The following is a 16,883-nucleotide window of genomic DNA, read 5'->3' on the forward strand; positions in this document are numbered from 1 at the left end:
GGATAATTACTTGACAGAATCTGTCCATTGGCCAAACGTAGCCCACCATTGAAGGATTATTTCTCTTTCTACTTTATAGGAGGGAACTGCAGGTGGAAAGAAGGTGAATATCTGAAGGATGAAAGGGGAATGGCTTTGATATAGTGAAGGAGACAAGGAGAGGGTGAATGGAGATAAAGTCAGACAGGAGGGCTTGTCTTTACCTGACCCTACAGGACTTATCAGTGTGAGCCAGGTGATGGGGTGGCTGAGAGACAGCGATAAAACAGGGAAATCTGTTGTTGAGCCCATTGTGGAAAATCCAAGGACATGTTAGAAAACAAAATGTCAACTTCATGCACCAGTCAAGTACTGTACTTGTCACACCCCTGCAATGTTACACAGGATAAGTAAGCTGTAGATTAGAAGACAGACTTGAAACAATGGCTGCCAGACGCAGATAATAGAATAGATAATATGCATGAGGGTATGATTATGAATTGTCACCCTCCAATTGTTTACTGTACTAATTGCTTGCTCAATAATGACATAAGGTCATTTGCGGGCACCCACAGCCAGTCTTCCATTGTTTCCTTGTAACCTTCTCTCCTATGTGATGCAAAGTCTCTAAGTGGAATTGGATTACAGAAGGTGGGACTGAACTTAACACTAACAAAAAGCTTCCATCATAAATACTTCATTGGATGAAATTATAGCTTGAGAGGACAACCCTCAAACCCCATTCTAAATACAAATAGATGGCAAACCTGAGTGGAGAATTCTGTTTTCATGCATGAGGGGCTCTGTGCAGATGAATGAGAGTAATATGGTAATCTATGTAGCATTGCATGCAACCTCCTCTGCTGCTGGACTTGGGACATGTTATGTACAGTAGGTGGTTTAAATTTTAGAGACAAGTGAGAAAACCGAAGACTTACGACCTTGCAATACCTCTGAAGTTTTTTTATTTGTTTCTAGCAATAAAATGGTATCCTAAGCTAGTATTTAGCACAGGTGTACGTTCTCGTGGAGTCTGGTGATTTATCATAAGGGGAAATTTGCTACAGTTTATGGGTATAAAGCCAATAAAGTTAATCACCTCTGTTCTCTTTTAAAAACTTAATCAGGAAAGAAGAAGAATCCGGTGTGTTTTGTAGCACAGGGATAGATAGATTCCAAAGCTCTTGTCAAAACATGATAAATGTTTCATAATGCGCCTCTTTACACTTTGTTCTTCGTCAGCTACAATAATGCAATGAAATATTCATGATGGGATACACAGCCATAGTCATTGTGTCTCCAACTCACTTTTCTCCCATATATTTCCTGCTGTTTGTGTTTCTTTCTTCCATTGCCTTACAATCAGATCAGTGCTCATATCTCACCAAAGCTGCCAAGTTTAAAAGGAGTAGATATCAGCCAATTAAATGATGAATGTCTCACTGCTTATCTTTGGGAGTTCTGTCTTTTTGTCTAATAATATTGAGTGGCCAGATGACCAACCTCAAACAATGTGTTTAATCAGCCAGGGAAAGTTCCCATGGCTCTGAGCATCAACTTAGTTTAGCCTCAGTTACAATGTTTTAACCAGAGATGGTATCTTGTGTTCCCAGGCCTCTAGGTGTTTCTCTCTAATGCCAGTGGGTGTCGTTCTACTCTCAGAGCTGTGACTGACTGACTGCAAGAGAGACGGGATGCCTATACGCATGTGATTTCTGCCATGGAGACCAGAGCTTAATATCTGGTGAGTAGCCCAGGCTGTTTGCAACCCTCCCCATGCCTTCTTTACCGAGCCACTGTGAATTGACTTGAACAGTTGCAGTCTGTTCTTCCCTTACCCGGGGCAACTTTTCACATTGCGGAAGCGAGCTCTCTCTTTCGGGAGAGAGTGCATCATCACAGGCCTTCAGAGGCAGCCTTATGAAGATAACTGGTAGTTGGGAAACAGCTGTTCCACACTACAAACAAAAACACACACACAAAAACAACAAACTGTTCCATCAAAGCCACCGGTGCATGACCAATTATTAAAATGGCCTGTTCTGCTACTTTGACAAAGCCCAAACAGACCAGGGCTCTCTTTTTGCTAATAAACCTCAAATATAGGAGAGATGTAAAGGCAATTATCACTGTCTAAATAATATGTAATATGAGCCTATTAATTAAAGCTGTAGTACACCAGAGGATCCAGTTGAATCATCTCTGCTGTGTCTTCAGAGTGCAACCAGCCAGAGATCAGAGTGTGCTTCAAAGAGCTGTGCAATACGCACCTGTTTCCTCCATAACATCTGTCTTCTGATTGGAGTTGGGACCAGACATGTAGCCTGAAAATGTCACTGCACGGTAACTATTGCTTAAAGTAAATGATGATCCAATAGGTGTATGTGATGCCAGTAGTGTTGTCTGAGCTGAGGGTGTTGGTTAGGGAAGGGAGAGCTAGCTGGTGGCCATTCCCACGGGGGGCTGGTGGGGATGGTGGATTACGCTGTCTACTCTGTGACCCCCTGTGGTCAGAACTCCTGTGGTTTCTGTGGTCAGAGGGGACACACAATGCTTCTAACAAAGAAATATGATGTCCCCCACTTGTCCTCCCCTGCTCAAAAGGGAATGAGAGGGCAATGCTAATTAGCCAGCTTGTGAGCTGAGCTGAGTTTAGCTAGTGCACACACCCCACCCTGTACACATATGCACACCCTGCCACACACACACAGCTGCCCCTTCTGCTAACAAGCAACGCCTGCAATAGCCATGCTTTATGGATGCCTCTGCATATTTCCTTGCACCATAGGACTTTCTGATGGGTTTGTGTCATAAGAAATGCTTCCATTTTTAACTAGGCATTGTCAAGGAATGTATATTTCATGTCAAATGAAAGTAATTTATTAATGTCTGTATGAAGCCATTCTGGTCCATTCATATTTGTTTAACATCTTTGGTGCAGTTGTTCTTTTGTCTGCAGTTTAATAGTTGTCAGGGATGATGCAGGTGATAATAACATGCATAACAGGTAGAGAACTACTCCCAGTTCATCTCTACTCACATTAATCTAAGCCTACAGTCAGTGCTCTGTAAGCATGTAGTAAATATGAGTGTTTAATCAAGAATCAGAGCAAAGCAGGATTATGGCAGAGGTTAAGTTGAGGTATGATCCCTAAAACACTCCCAATGCAAATGAAGCAGAAAGGATAAGACTCAGCGACATTACATTACCCAGTTCTCTCCTCCTCTCCTCTCCTCCTTTTCCTCCTCCCATCTCATGTTGTGTGGTCAGATCTCTCCCCTTCACAGTAATCTGAGCCTTTCCCTCTCTAGTTCCTGGAATACCAAGTATGAGAGGCTGAGCGAGATTGAGAGACTGAGAGGCTGAGCGAGGAAGTGCGAAGCTGAGCGAGGCTGTGCGAGGCTGAGTAATAACCTGTAAAGGGGAGGCTCAAGGTGTACTCAGGGGGGTTCAGGTCTGCCATGATGACAAGACACTATTTTTATCTCAAATTGCACCATAGTCACTTAACAGTGCCCTATGTGCTGCCATTTGGGACACATCCACTCTCTGCTGGGCTCAATCCCTGTTATCTGTCCACTAATCATCCACCAAATTAAAACCATATGCCAGCCGTATCACACTGAATCTGGGGAATAGCAAATGAAATGGAGTAATTTCAGGAACATTCTTAGTGGTGAAGTGATTGGTTAGAATATGCCTCTATCTTAGGCGAGCTTTCAGGTAACATCACATCACATGAAAAGCATAACACCAAACCAGACGCAATGGCTGTGTGACAGTGACACAGGGGGAGCTCAGTGGATTATAAATTTGACCTCTTGATGTTTCCTCTTACTCAGTCACAACTGATTAATATCTGGTCATGGTGAACACATGCAGAACGTAACGGACTCACTGAAGCTGCCTTATCTGATCCACCACCGACTCATTTAGATGTTTGTGGGCTTTTTCAGATGCATTGGTGACTGTTTGTTGTTTATCATGTGGTTGCTGTCTTTCTACTCCTCTGAGATGTCCGTGATTCATTCTTCCCCTCAGACACCAACAGGAACGGAGACGGTTCTCCAAACTCTTCTGAAGTCCCTGATATGGAGACATGTAATAGCCAGTTATGATAGATATCTCTGTAATCTCATTCAACCCCACTAATATAACAGATTTGTAATATTTCCTTTCAAAATTTCATAATACTACATGTATGAATATGTATATAAATGGTTATGAATAATGTTTTTAGATCTAATGGATATCATTTCAGTAGTATAAAAGGGTCAACTGGCTAATATAACCGTAATGTTGCACTACTATCAAAGAACTGTGGTGAAACATTGCCTTATTGCATTGATGTACTGTAGATAAAAAAGTGGTGGTTTTCCCAACACAAGATTTGTTATGTGTTCCTCAGTCAAGTTAATGACACTTGTGGTATGCCAGCTTTGCATAAGAATGTATTTCACTATCCTCAGTCTCATTGTTCAAAAGCTGCTATTACTTCTAAATGTTGCCTGTTCAGTGTATTGGTGCTATGATCAATGAGATGGCCAATATCTCATCCAGGCAGTATTGGTGTCCAACTGTGTGATGGAGTAAACAAGACCATGAAAGAAGGAGCCCAGCCTACTGCTTTCCTTTCGTTAAGTACATAGTGAGAGTGCACCATGGGACTTGCAGGCAAATGAGAAACTGGTTGTGAGCCTCCTCTCTTTCCACTGTCTACTCGTGCATACGGGAGACGCAGTGTCCTCAAAGAGGCCTGGCAGCACTCCTCCCGGCCTTCATCTGCCTTCATGCCTGGCCTTGGAGCAGAGCTCGCACCACTTGCAATTACTGTCACGTCCAAGCTGTTACTGTCATTTGCATTGGCTCATGGGTAGGGGGGAGTAAGGAGGAGGAGGAGCACATGAAGCAGGCCTGATATAAGTGGCCCTGGCAGCACAATGAGCTCGCCTGGCTTTAGCTTTCTGGATGAGTTGCAGGAGCAGGGCTATATTAAAGTGTAATAATGGCATCGAGCAGGTTGCTTTGCTGTTAAAGATTAAGCCTGGTGCAGGGTGGTAAATTGCATAAACACAGGGTGGGAGATTTGAAAACAAAGAAACTGGGGTTTAATTCACAGTTTATTAGACTGTGTGATGACTTTTCAAGGCTTTTTTTCTCAGAGTAGTCTCTAAATCTGTCCCATGTAGAATAATTAATGTGCAGTCTGAACGTGTGAACATAAAACAGAGCTGCAGCAACTACTCTGGCCAAAACTCAAGTTAAAGGCTTACATTTGTATTGACTTCTTTTTCACTTATTTGAAATTTTAACTTTCTATGCATCAATAGCCACATTTTCTGTCACACTGAATCTAAATGTGGTTGTCTTACCAGTATTACCAAACGAGCTTGAAGGAAATGCACTTATTGCAGTCGTATGACCCAAGAAGACATTTCAAATAGACTTTAAGCATAACTATTTCTTTAATATGCCATAGCATAGCTGTCTCAGACCATACATCATAACCAAGACATGGTCCCTGAGTCCACCTTTATGACTCTTAAATGACCGAAACTGAAGTAACACTATTAAATCAGCCCCAATATTAAATTGTGGACCATAATCCTTTAAATTTTGATTTCATGTCTGCAAATTATTAATTAGCCAGTGACAGGAAATTAGAAGTAATTTCAGATAGCACCCCCTCCAAAGATGCTATTTGTAGCAGAAGAGCCAAAGGCCCCTGTCACTCCCTCAGGTATTTATTTTCCTCCTATATGGTACATACTTTCGGTCATGTAGTGTAGGACACCAGCTTGTTGAACATCTCATTCCAAAATCATTGGCATTCATATGGAGTTGGTCCCCCCTTTGCTGATATAACACAAGAGCATTAGTGAGGTCGGGCACTGATGTTGGGCGATTAGGCCTGGCTCGCAGTCGGCGTTCCAATTCATCCCAAAAGTGTTTGATGGGGTTGAGGTCAGGGCTCTGTGCAGGCCAATCAAGTTCTTCCACACCGATCTCGACAAACCATTTCTGTATGGACTCGCATTGTCATGCTGAAACAGGAAAGGGCCTTCCCCAAACTGTTGCCACAATGTTGGAAGCACAGAATCGTCTAGAATGTTGTTGTATGCTAGCTGTGTGCTCGATTTTATACACCTGTCAGCAATGGGTGTGGCTGAAATAGCCAAATCCACTCATTTGAAGGGGTGCCCACATACTTTTGTGTATACAGTGCATTTGGAAAGTATTCAGACCCATTGACATTTTCCACATTTTGATATGTTACAGCCTTATTCTAAAGTTGATTAAATAAAAACAATTCCTCATCAATCCACACACAACACCCCATAATGACAAAGCAAAAACATTTTTTTTTGCAAATGTATTGATAATCAACATATACCTAATTTACATAAGTATTCAGACCCTTTGCTGCGAGACTTGAAGTTGAGCTCAGGTGCATCCTGTTTCCATTGATCATCCTTGAGCTATTTCTTCAACTTGAGTCCACCTGTGGTAAATTAAATTGACTGGACATGATTTGGTAAGGCACACACCTGTCTATATAAGGTCCCACAGTTGACAGTGCATGTCAGAGCAAAAACCAAGCCATGAGGTGGGGGTGAAGTGACTATGCATAGATAATAAACAGCAAGTAGCAGCAGCGTACAAAACGGAGGGGGGGGGGGGGGTGGAGTAAAGGTGGTCTAGAATTTGTTTTCCTTCAGTTGCACATGTAACAAGCTGGTAGAAATTAGGTCAAATGGATTTAAGTTTCCCTACATTAAAGTCCCCGGCTACTAGGAGAGCCGCCTCTGGATGAGCATTTTCTTGTTTGCTTATGACAGTAAACAGCTCATTGTGTGCGGTCTTAGTGCAAGCATCGGTTTGTGGTGGTAAATATACAGCTACGAAGAATATAGATGAAAACTCTCTTGGTAAATAATGTGAGATACTCTAAAAACCTTGAGACTTCCTTAATATTAGATTTTGTGCACCAGCTGTTATTGACAAATAGACACAGTCATCACCCCTTGTCTTACCAGATGCAGCTGTTCTATCTCGCCAATGCTGTATGTTATCCATGTCGTCCTTCAGCCACGAATCGGCGAAACAGAAGAACAGATTTTGATGTCCCGTTGGTAGGATAGTCTTTATTCGATTTTTTTAATTTTAATTTTATTTAACCTTTATTTAACTAGGCAAGTCAGTTAACAACAAATTCTTATTTACAATGATGGCCAACAGAAGGCTAAAGGCCTCCTGCAGGAATGGGGGCTGGGAATAAAAATATAGGACAAAACACACATCACTACAAGAGAGACACCACAACACTACATAAAGAGAGACGTAAGACAACAACACAGCGTAGCAGCAACACACGAAAACACAGCAGGGTAGCAACACAACATGACAACAACATGGTAGCAACACAACATGGTAGCAGCACAAACATGGTACAAACATTACTGGGCACAGACAACAGCACAAAAAGTAAGAAGGTAGAGACAACAATACATCACGTTAAGCAGCCACAACTATCAGTGAGAATGTCCATGATTGAGTCTTTGAATGATGAGATGGAGATAAAACGGTCCAGTTTAGAGAGCTCATCCGGTCATAAGAGACGGTGACAGAAACATTACGTACAAAATAAGTTACAAATAACGTGAAAAACACACAAAATAGCACAATTGGTTAGGAGCCCGTAAAACGGCAGCGCCATTGTACCGAGTAAACGATCTGAATATTTACGCAAATGTGATTTTTACGCTTTTATTTGTAACATTTAAAAAAAACCTGTTTTTGCTTTGTCATTATGGGGTATTGTGTGTAGATTGATGAAGGAAAAATACTATTATCAATTTTACAATTGGTGGAATGTGGAAAAATAATGTGGAAAAAGTCAAGGGGTCTGAATACTTTCCGAATGCACTGTATATAATGTATATGTTTACCTAAGATCATATGTTCACTGCATCAAACTCATGTCCACTACATTTACCCTCTACTCTCCAATCCATCACACCACCCTCTAAGCTCACTAGCTCACAGTCCTCTGGCGATTTTATTTTGTCAGTTCAATTTTCGGATTTATTACATTGGAATAATAGTGCTTTTAAAAGTGGACTGTAAAGGTCAAATGTCTAAGCAATTTAAGTTGTGTTTATCTCCCTAAGGCATGGCTTTAAGACTGGAAGCAGCTAATTTCCACGGTAGCTAAAGAAAAATGGTTAATGTAGTCAGTGACCGACTGTTTCCTGGTGGTTCACCACTGGAAGGACACATTAATGCAACAACAACCAGTGGACACAGGGAATATTGACTAAATACTACTCAGCACAGAGCTAGACTGCTCCACTGGCTTCTGGGCTTATCCACCTCCATACCCCAACCTCTACTATATCCTTCTTTGTCTCCAGCTGGAGCAGACTACTACTTTTAATCATGAGTCACTCAATCCTCTATCTTCAACAAACTGAGTAGGCTACTATAAGTAGTATTTTTTTCTACAGTCCAGGACTACAGTGCCTTGCGAAAGTATTCGGCCCCCTTAAACTTTGCGACCTTTTGCCACATTTCAGGCTTCAAACATAAAGATATAAAACTGTATTTTTTTGTGAAGAATCAACAACAAGTGGGACACAATCATGAAGTGGAATGACATTTATTGGATATTTCAAACTTTTTTAACAAATCAAAAACTGAAAAATTGGGCGTGCAAAATTATTCAGCCCCCTTAAGTTAATACTTTGTAGCGCCACCTTTTGCTGCGATTACAGCTGTAAGTCGCTTGGGGTATGTCTCTATCAGTTTTGCACATCGAGAGACTGACATTTTGTCCCATTCCTCCTTGCAAAACAGCTCGAGCTCAGTGAGGTTGGATGGAGAGCATTTGTGAACAGCAGTTTTCAGTTCTTTCCACAGATTCTCGATTGGATTCAGGTCTGGACTTTGACTTGGCCATTCTAACACTTGGATATGTTTATTTTTGAACCATTCCATTGTAGATTTTGCTTTATGTTTTGGATCATTGTCTTGTTGGAAGACAAATCTCCGTCCCAGTCTCAGGTCTTTTGCAGACGCGGTCAGGTTTTCTTCCAGAATGGTCCTGTATTTGGCTCCATCCATCTTCCCATCAATTTTAACAATCTTCCCTGTCCCTGCTGAAGAAAAGCAAGCCCAAACCATGATGCTGCCACCACCATGTTTGACAGTGGGGATGGTGTGTTCAGCTGTGTTGCTTTTACGCCAAACATAACGTTTTGCATTGTTGCCAAAAAGTTCAATTTTGGTTTCATCTGACCAGAGCACCTTCTTCCACATGTTTGGTGTGTCTCCCAGGTGGCTTGTGGCAAACTTTAAACAACACTTTTTATGGATATCTTTAAGAAATGGCTTTCTTCTTGCCACTCTTCCATAAAGGCCAGATTTGTGCAATATACGACTGATTGTTGTCCTATGGACAGAGTCTCCCACCTCAGCTGTAGATCTCTGTAGTTCATCCAGAGTGATCATGGGCCTCTTGGCTGCATCTCTGATCAGTCTTCTCCTTGTATGAGCTGAAAGTTTAGAGGGACGGCCAGGTCTTGGTAGATTTGCAGTGGTCTGATACTCCTTCCATTTCAATATTATCGCTTGCACAGTGCTCCTTGGGATGTTTAAAGCTTGGGAAATCTTTTTGTATCCAAATCCGGCTTTAAACTTCTTCACAAGAGTATCTCGGACCTGCCTGGTGTGTTCCTTGTTCTTCATGATGCTCTCTGCGCTTTTAACGGACCTCTGAGACTATCACAGTGCAGGTGCATTTATACGGAGACTTGATTACACACAGGTGGATTGTATTTATCATCATTAGTCATTTAGGTCAACATTGGATCATTCAGAGATCCTCACTGAACTTCTGGAGAGAGTTTGCTGCACTGAAAGTAAAGGGGCTGAATAATTTTGCACGCCCAATTTTTCAGTTTTTGATTTGTTAAAAAAGTTTGAAATATCCAATAAATGTCGTTCCACTTCATGATTGTGTCCCACTTGTTGTTGATTCTTCACAAAAAAATACAGTTTTATATCTTTATGTTTGAAGCCTGAAATGTGGCAAAAGGTCGCAAAGTTCAAGGGGGCCGAATACTTTCGCAAGGCACTGTATTTACATTAATAGTATAAACGGTATACAACAGTGTTTTATTACATCAGGGATCTTCAGGATTCAAGTGGAGTAGAATTTGTTTTTCTACTTGCAGTCTAAATATCTCCACTTGATCACTTGGATGTCAATGGTATTTCAGGTAAATAATGCTTTCAGAATAAACAAAGTGGTAATAGTCTTGAAATTGCATCGCCTTTTGCCCTTTATCATGTTTGCACTATTCCATCTCATTTGAATGTTTATTTTCCAAGTGCCTATCAATTTTTTTTTATATATCTCACAATAGAAATGCATCCATTGTCAATCAATCTCAATGGGATAATTAAGGAACATCAATGAAATGGTCTGTGTTATATCAATCATTGCCTTATGACTTTGTGAACTTACAGAGAGAACTGTCTAGACAATCAAATAATCATCCACTTTCAACACTTTCAAACTCCTACTCCTGTGAAAATGAAGGCTAGTCAGGAAAATAATATGATTTTTGGTAGATTTCTTCAACAATCATGACAGCTCCTGTCCTTGTTCTATTCAGCTTGAAAAATGTTAGCAATTTGAATGCATAGATTACAGTTTGTTTATATTCATACTGTTCCCTATTATCCTAATTTTGTTAGTATGTACCAGGCGGACAAAAGCAGTAGAGAACACAATACTGTCCTTGAATAAAGAAAGTGGGAGTTTTTGTACAGCTGCTCATTGTCCTAAAGCTGTATTATAGGATAAGGGATAACAACAACCAGCCTAGAGAACACATTTTGTAGTAATTGATCTGGTAACAGGTTATACAATAACATACAGTAATTTAGTGCTTTTGCCGATGACTCATTTTCATTCATGATTCACCTGCAATGAATCATGCAGAATATATCTCAAAATATCTCAATATACTGCCCCTATGCAGTAATTTAACAGAAAACATAAACAATGAAGTTAAGGTAGATCTTAATTGCTCTCCCAGTGTTCTCAGCATAGTGTTTACTGTGGAATGTTATTTCTTATTCTCAGCACAGAGCTATGCACAACTTCTCACAGCATACTGAAAATGGGCAAGTGGACAGCTCAAATAAGAGGACTTTGCATTGTCCTGATTATTATCCTAATTAATTAAGGGAGCTGACTGGGGAGGCTTTCTGGCTCGGTGTTTACAATTTATGCTTAATTCAACAACACATCCAGTAATTCCTTTTTGCATAGTTTGTCTTTTCTGTTTTCCAAGTCATCATAATGAAGAATTTCATGGACCTAATCCGGGCTTTGTGGATGATGTTTTTCAGTGGTTGTAAACATGTCTGTATCAGGGTACAATTTGTTGGGTATTACTTCAGAGCAGGGATTCTGTACAGTGCACTTACTGTATTCCAGTGGCGGTCAGTGCCGTTTGTGATGAGGGAGGACAATTTGTTTGTTTCATGAGCATGGCCTTATTTCTATTACAGCATGTCGGATGACTGTCATTCATATTCACCCAGTTCAATGTAACATCGATAGGTTTAGGCTACTATATGATACTCAAATTGTCCCTATAACCATCATGAGGTTGCTACTAGAGGTCGACCGATTCTGATTTTTCAATGCCGATACCGATACCGATTATTGGAGGACCAAAAAAAGCCTTTACCGATTAATCAGACGATTTTTTTACAATTTATTTGTAATAATGACAATTCCAACAATACTGAATGAACACTTATTTTAACTTAATATAATACATCAATAAAATACATTTAGCCTCAAATAAATAATGAAACATGTTCAATTTGGTTTAAATAATGCAAAACCAAAGTGTTTGAGAAGAAAGTAAAAGTGCAATATGTGCCATGTAAGAAAGCTAACGTTTAAGTTCCTTGCTCAGAACATGAGAACGTATGAAAGCTGGTGGTTCCTTTTAACACGAGTCTTCAATATTCCCAGGTAAGAAGTTTTAGGTTGTAGTTATTATAGGAATTATAGGACTATTTCTCTCTATACCATTTGTATTTCATTAACCTTTGACTATTGGATGTTCTTATAGGCACTTTAATTTTGCCAGTGTAACAGTATAGCTTCCGTCCCTCTCCTCGCTCCTACCTGGGCTTGATCCAGGAACACAACAGCCACCCTCAAAGCAGCGTTACCCATGCAGAGCAAGGGGAACAACCACTCCAAGTCTCAGAGCGAGTGACATTTGAAACGCTATTAGCGCGCACCCCGCTAACTAGCTAGCCATTTCACATCTGTTACACCAGCCTAATCTTGGGAGTCGATAGGCTTGAAGTCATAAACTGCTGCTGGCAAACGCACTAATGTGCTGTTTGAATGAATGCTTACGAGCCTGCTGGTGCCCACCATCGCTCAGTCAGACTGCTCTATCAAATCATAGACTTAGTTATAACATGATAACACACAGAAATACGAGCCTTAGGTCATTAATATGGCCGAATCCGGAAACTATCATCTCGAAAACAAGATGTTATTTTCTTCTGTGAAATATGGAACCGTTCCGTATTTTATCTAACGGGTGACATCCATAAGTCTAAACATACCTGTTACATTGCACAACCTTCAATGTTATGTCATAATTACGTAAAATTCTGGCAAATTAGGCGGCCAAAACTGTTGCATATACACTGACTCAAGCGTGCAATGAACGCAAGAGAAGTGACACAATTTCCCCTGGTTAATATTGCCTGCTAACCTGGATTTCTTTTAGCTAAATATGCAGGTTTAAAAATATATACTTCTGTGATACGCACCGCATCGATTATATGCAACGCAGGACACGCTAGATAAACTAGTAATATCATCAACCATGTGTAGTTAACTAGTGATTATGATTGATTGATTGTTTTTTATAAGATAAGTTTAATGCTAGCTAGCAACTTACCTTGGCTTACTGCATTCGCGTAACAGGCAGTCTCCTTGTGGAGTGCAATGTAATCAGGTGGTTAGAGCATTGGACTAGTTAACTGTAAGGCTGCAAGATTGAATCTCCCGAGCTGAAAAGGTAAAAACCTGTCGTTCTGCCCCTGAACGAGGCAGTTAACCCACCGTTCCTAGGCCGTCATTGAAAATAAGAATGTGTTCTTAACTGACTTGCCTAGTTAAATAAAGATTAAATAAAAGTGTACATTTTTTAAAAATATAATAATATTGCCCAAATCGGTGCCCAAAAATACCGATTTCCAATTGTTATGAAAACTTGAAATCAGCCCTAGTTAATCGGCCATTCGGATGAATCGGTCGACCTCTAGTTGCTACAACTTAGCCTATGAATGAAAGTTTACAACGTAGGTGCCCACAGGTTGAGAGAAAAATTTGAGATGAGACAGTGACACATGGACAGACAGTGACACATTCAATACCGCCTTGCACACTATGGCCTGCATCTAGCTTATCTAGGGTGTAATTATTAGTCCAACAGTTGAAAACGAGAGTTTCTATTGGACAATTCAGGTATTTTTATTCCGTTACATTTACTTCTATTTATAAGAAACGTTTTTCAACAGAATCGGTGGAATGAATACACCCTATTCACACATAAGCACAGTTGACATTCATAGCAGCCACATTGTATTCCTTCTTGCCTCTATGCACTCTCCTCCTCTCATCTTTTCCCTTCGTTGTGGACTTCAATGACCAACACATCAGCTGTATGTGACCAGGCGAAAAAACAAACAGAAAATACAAGCCAAACAACATCATAACCGCTACACACAGCCTACATAGTTTTCCCCATATTAGCTAAGTAACGTCCTAGAACATAGCTAATAGAACTAGTACTTTAGTAAACCCACTACAATCATCCAGTAACGGGACCACCGGCAGGTCCCGGGGGCAAGAAAATTATAAAACCAAAAGCTTACCTTGACTTGTAAGAGTTCCAGTGTTGTGTTGGATAGTCATAGCCAGCTAGCTAACATAGCATCCCTCTGTTTGAGCAGGGTGTTTGAGTAACTAAACTAGCCAGCTGCATTTGCTAGCTAAGAAAGTAAAACTGAAAAATATTACTTTCTCTTGCTTCTCCTTCATTTGCGAATAAATTAATTTGTTAAAAAACTGTTCAACTATTGTCTTTCTCTCTCTTTGAGTCAACTACCCACCCAATTTTATGCACTCCAGCGCTAGCTAGCTGTAGCTTATGCTTTCAGTATTAGATTAATTTGCTGATACTTTGATTGGGTGGACAACATGTGAGTTCATGCTGCAAGAGCTCTGCTAGATTGGAGGATGTCCTCCGGAAGTTGTCATAATTACTATGCAAGTTTATGGAAGGGGGTGAGAACCAAGAGCCTCCTAGGTTTTGTATTGAAGTCAATGTACCAAGAGGAGGATGGAAGCTAGCTGTCCTCCGGCTACACCATGGTGCTACCCTACAGAGTGTTGTTGAGGCTACTGTAGACCTTCATTACAAAACAGTGAATTATTTGGTGACATTAATATATTTAGTATAGTTTTATCTAAAAAAGGATAACCTTTTCAATGTTTTACAATTTTTCTTTATATGAAATTCACTGAGGAGGATGGTCCTCCCCTTCCTCCTCTGAGGAGCCTCGACTGCTGTATTCAGTGTTGGCAGCCAAGTGCCATCATTTGTTGTATAGGTTTCTTGACAATAGAAAACGAATTGTTCAATATAAATCAAGCACATAATTTGTCTCAAGGCTCAATCAAGGCTTGCACACATTTACTCTTCAAATTCACAGCCTGTTCAAATTCACTGTGGAGCAAAACCATTTAGATTCCCTTGGATTTTAGGAAAAAGACTAGCAAAATGTCAATGTAGGTGTAGAATAAACCTCTGACAATTACTTGTTGTTCAAATAACCATTTAATCCTTCCTACAATTTAGTAGGATGGCAAAGTCTTCCTTCTTAGGAATTTGCCACAGTTAAAGGCTGTGACTCTAGTTAGTACTTTTCAATTACTTTCCCTGAGTACGTTTTTGGGCGAGGTATGAAATTGAAAATACAGGGCACATTACTCTGCATCCTTTTCGCCATTTGCATGTGGCTATAATTATAAAATGCAAATGTCCTCTATTTACCGAGGTATTCTCTCGATGGGACCAGAACTCCCCAGGGTTGTGTAGCACCACACAGAGCTTGGCTTAGTGGCGGAGATGGAACTGACTCCAATTAACTCAGCATGTCAATAATTATGCTGGTTTCCTGACGAGAGTCACTGTGGGGCAGCTAAAAGTTCACTGCCTACATTGTCTAATTTACTCTCGCCAGACAGTCACATAGGAAATAAATAAGCATTACTTGACCACGTTCTGCTTGTGTATACAATGAGGTGGCCTTTTCTGAACTATGAATAGGACATTGCTTTTGTGGTCAGTTATAATTGACTATTTACAATGTCCCATTCAAACTCATATTCATTTGATTTTAATTGATATGTGTTGATAGCAGAACATGTTTAATATAATATACTGTTGAATACACTATTGTGTGCTTGCATTGATAATTTTAGTAAGATCCCAATGACAATGGGGAATTGACATTCTTGATATTCTGTGTGGATTAGTCAGATGTTTTGATACTACATTTCAAATAATAATCTCTTCTTGATAGGGGCCAATTTGTTAATTGGATATTAGACACTAGTTATGGAGGTTATTTAACTAAGAAATGTTCTGAATAATTAATGAATGTCATAATTAGACTTTTAATTGATAATGAATATGCATATATTGGAATAATTTAGTCGATTAAAATGCACTATCATGCTTTTAAACTCATTATGTAGATTATTGACTAGTGTCAATTTGTTGTGGCTTGTTTGTTGTGATTGGCTAAGGTTGGACTGGACCACTAGGTAGTCTTATGAACGCTGTCTTTTGCCGCTCAGAGCAAATACAGTATGTCATGAGCTCCTCACATCTTCATCTGCAGTCCCTCCAAAAGAGTGGCTGGTGTATAATGCAGTAATACGATTTTAAGCCGGAATCATTTGAGAGTTCTTCCCCGGTACAAGAAATATCCTCAATTAAATACAAAGACAGACTTGCCACCAGTATATTACTCTTTCATTCATTTCAGTTTGCACCTGAATTCCAATGCATAGTTCTATGTGCTCCTCGGGTCCTCCTCACCTATAGACACACATAATGTGGTTTTGAAGTGGGTGGCTGATACAATATCTTGTAAATGTCCTTATCTTCCCTTGTAAATGTCCTTATCTTCTCTATCTCCATTAGGGTTGAAACCTTATTTTTCTGGCAGCTTAACATCTTAATGCAATTGAAAGACCTACATTCTACCCCAGAGTTGCCTTGGCAACAAAGTTTTCTTTCTTCACCGGAGATGCTGAGAGATCAATAGAGTATCCTCAATGGTGATGGCAGGAAACGCTAGAGCACAGATGGTCCTCAGAGAAACCATAAGCTCTGTGGCCTAGTTACCATTTGAATGCTTACACAATTGTTGGAGAACAATGTTCTACCTAAAAGTATATGAGACAATTGATGTTTTGCGCCGATGAAACATATATATATTCAGACCAACCGAGAACACATTCATTGTATAATACTTTTGTTGTATGAAATGAGATTATGTTTTCTATAACCTACTTTATTAATTTTACCTCTCCAGCTTCTAAAAAAGGGTCAGATTGATATAAATAATTTACACAAGCCAGGCACAGTGTGCTACCAGCAATAAAGCCTCCCGTGACATCCTGATGAACTGAATTAACCGAAATGCAAATATACATACAGGAAATATACACATATGAATAAAATAGCTTGTCATAGTCTTAAACTTATTAGTTATT

General features: G+C 40.0%; 1 protein-coding gene across 6 annotated transcripts in view; it reads left to right on the forward strand.

Moving 5' to 3' along the window:
* The window catches only part of LOC110503363 (leucine-rich repeat and fibronectin type III domain-containing protein 1), a 136,173-nt gene that overhangs the window by 93,797 nt on the left and 25,493 nt on the right, over positions 1-16,883 (forward strand). For all 6 annotated transcript variants that reach the window (XM_090218623.1, XM_036961214.2, XM_090218624.1 and 3 more), the window contains one exon: positions 1,593-1,723. The gene's annotated coding sequence lies outside the window, so the exon portion shown is untranslated. The remainder of the gene's footprint in view (positions 1-1,592; positions 1,724-16,883) is intronic.

This window comes from Oncorhynchus mykiss, chromosome 24, assembly GCF_057628025.1.
Source record: "Oncorhynchus mykiss isolate SJ-2025 chromosome 24, ASM5762802v1, whole genome shotgun sequence".
Taxonomy (NCBI): domain Eukaryota; kingdom Metazoa; phylum Chordata; class Actinopteri; order Salmoniformes; family Salmonidae; genus Oncorhynchus; species Oncorhynchus mykiss.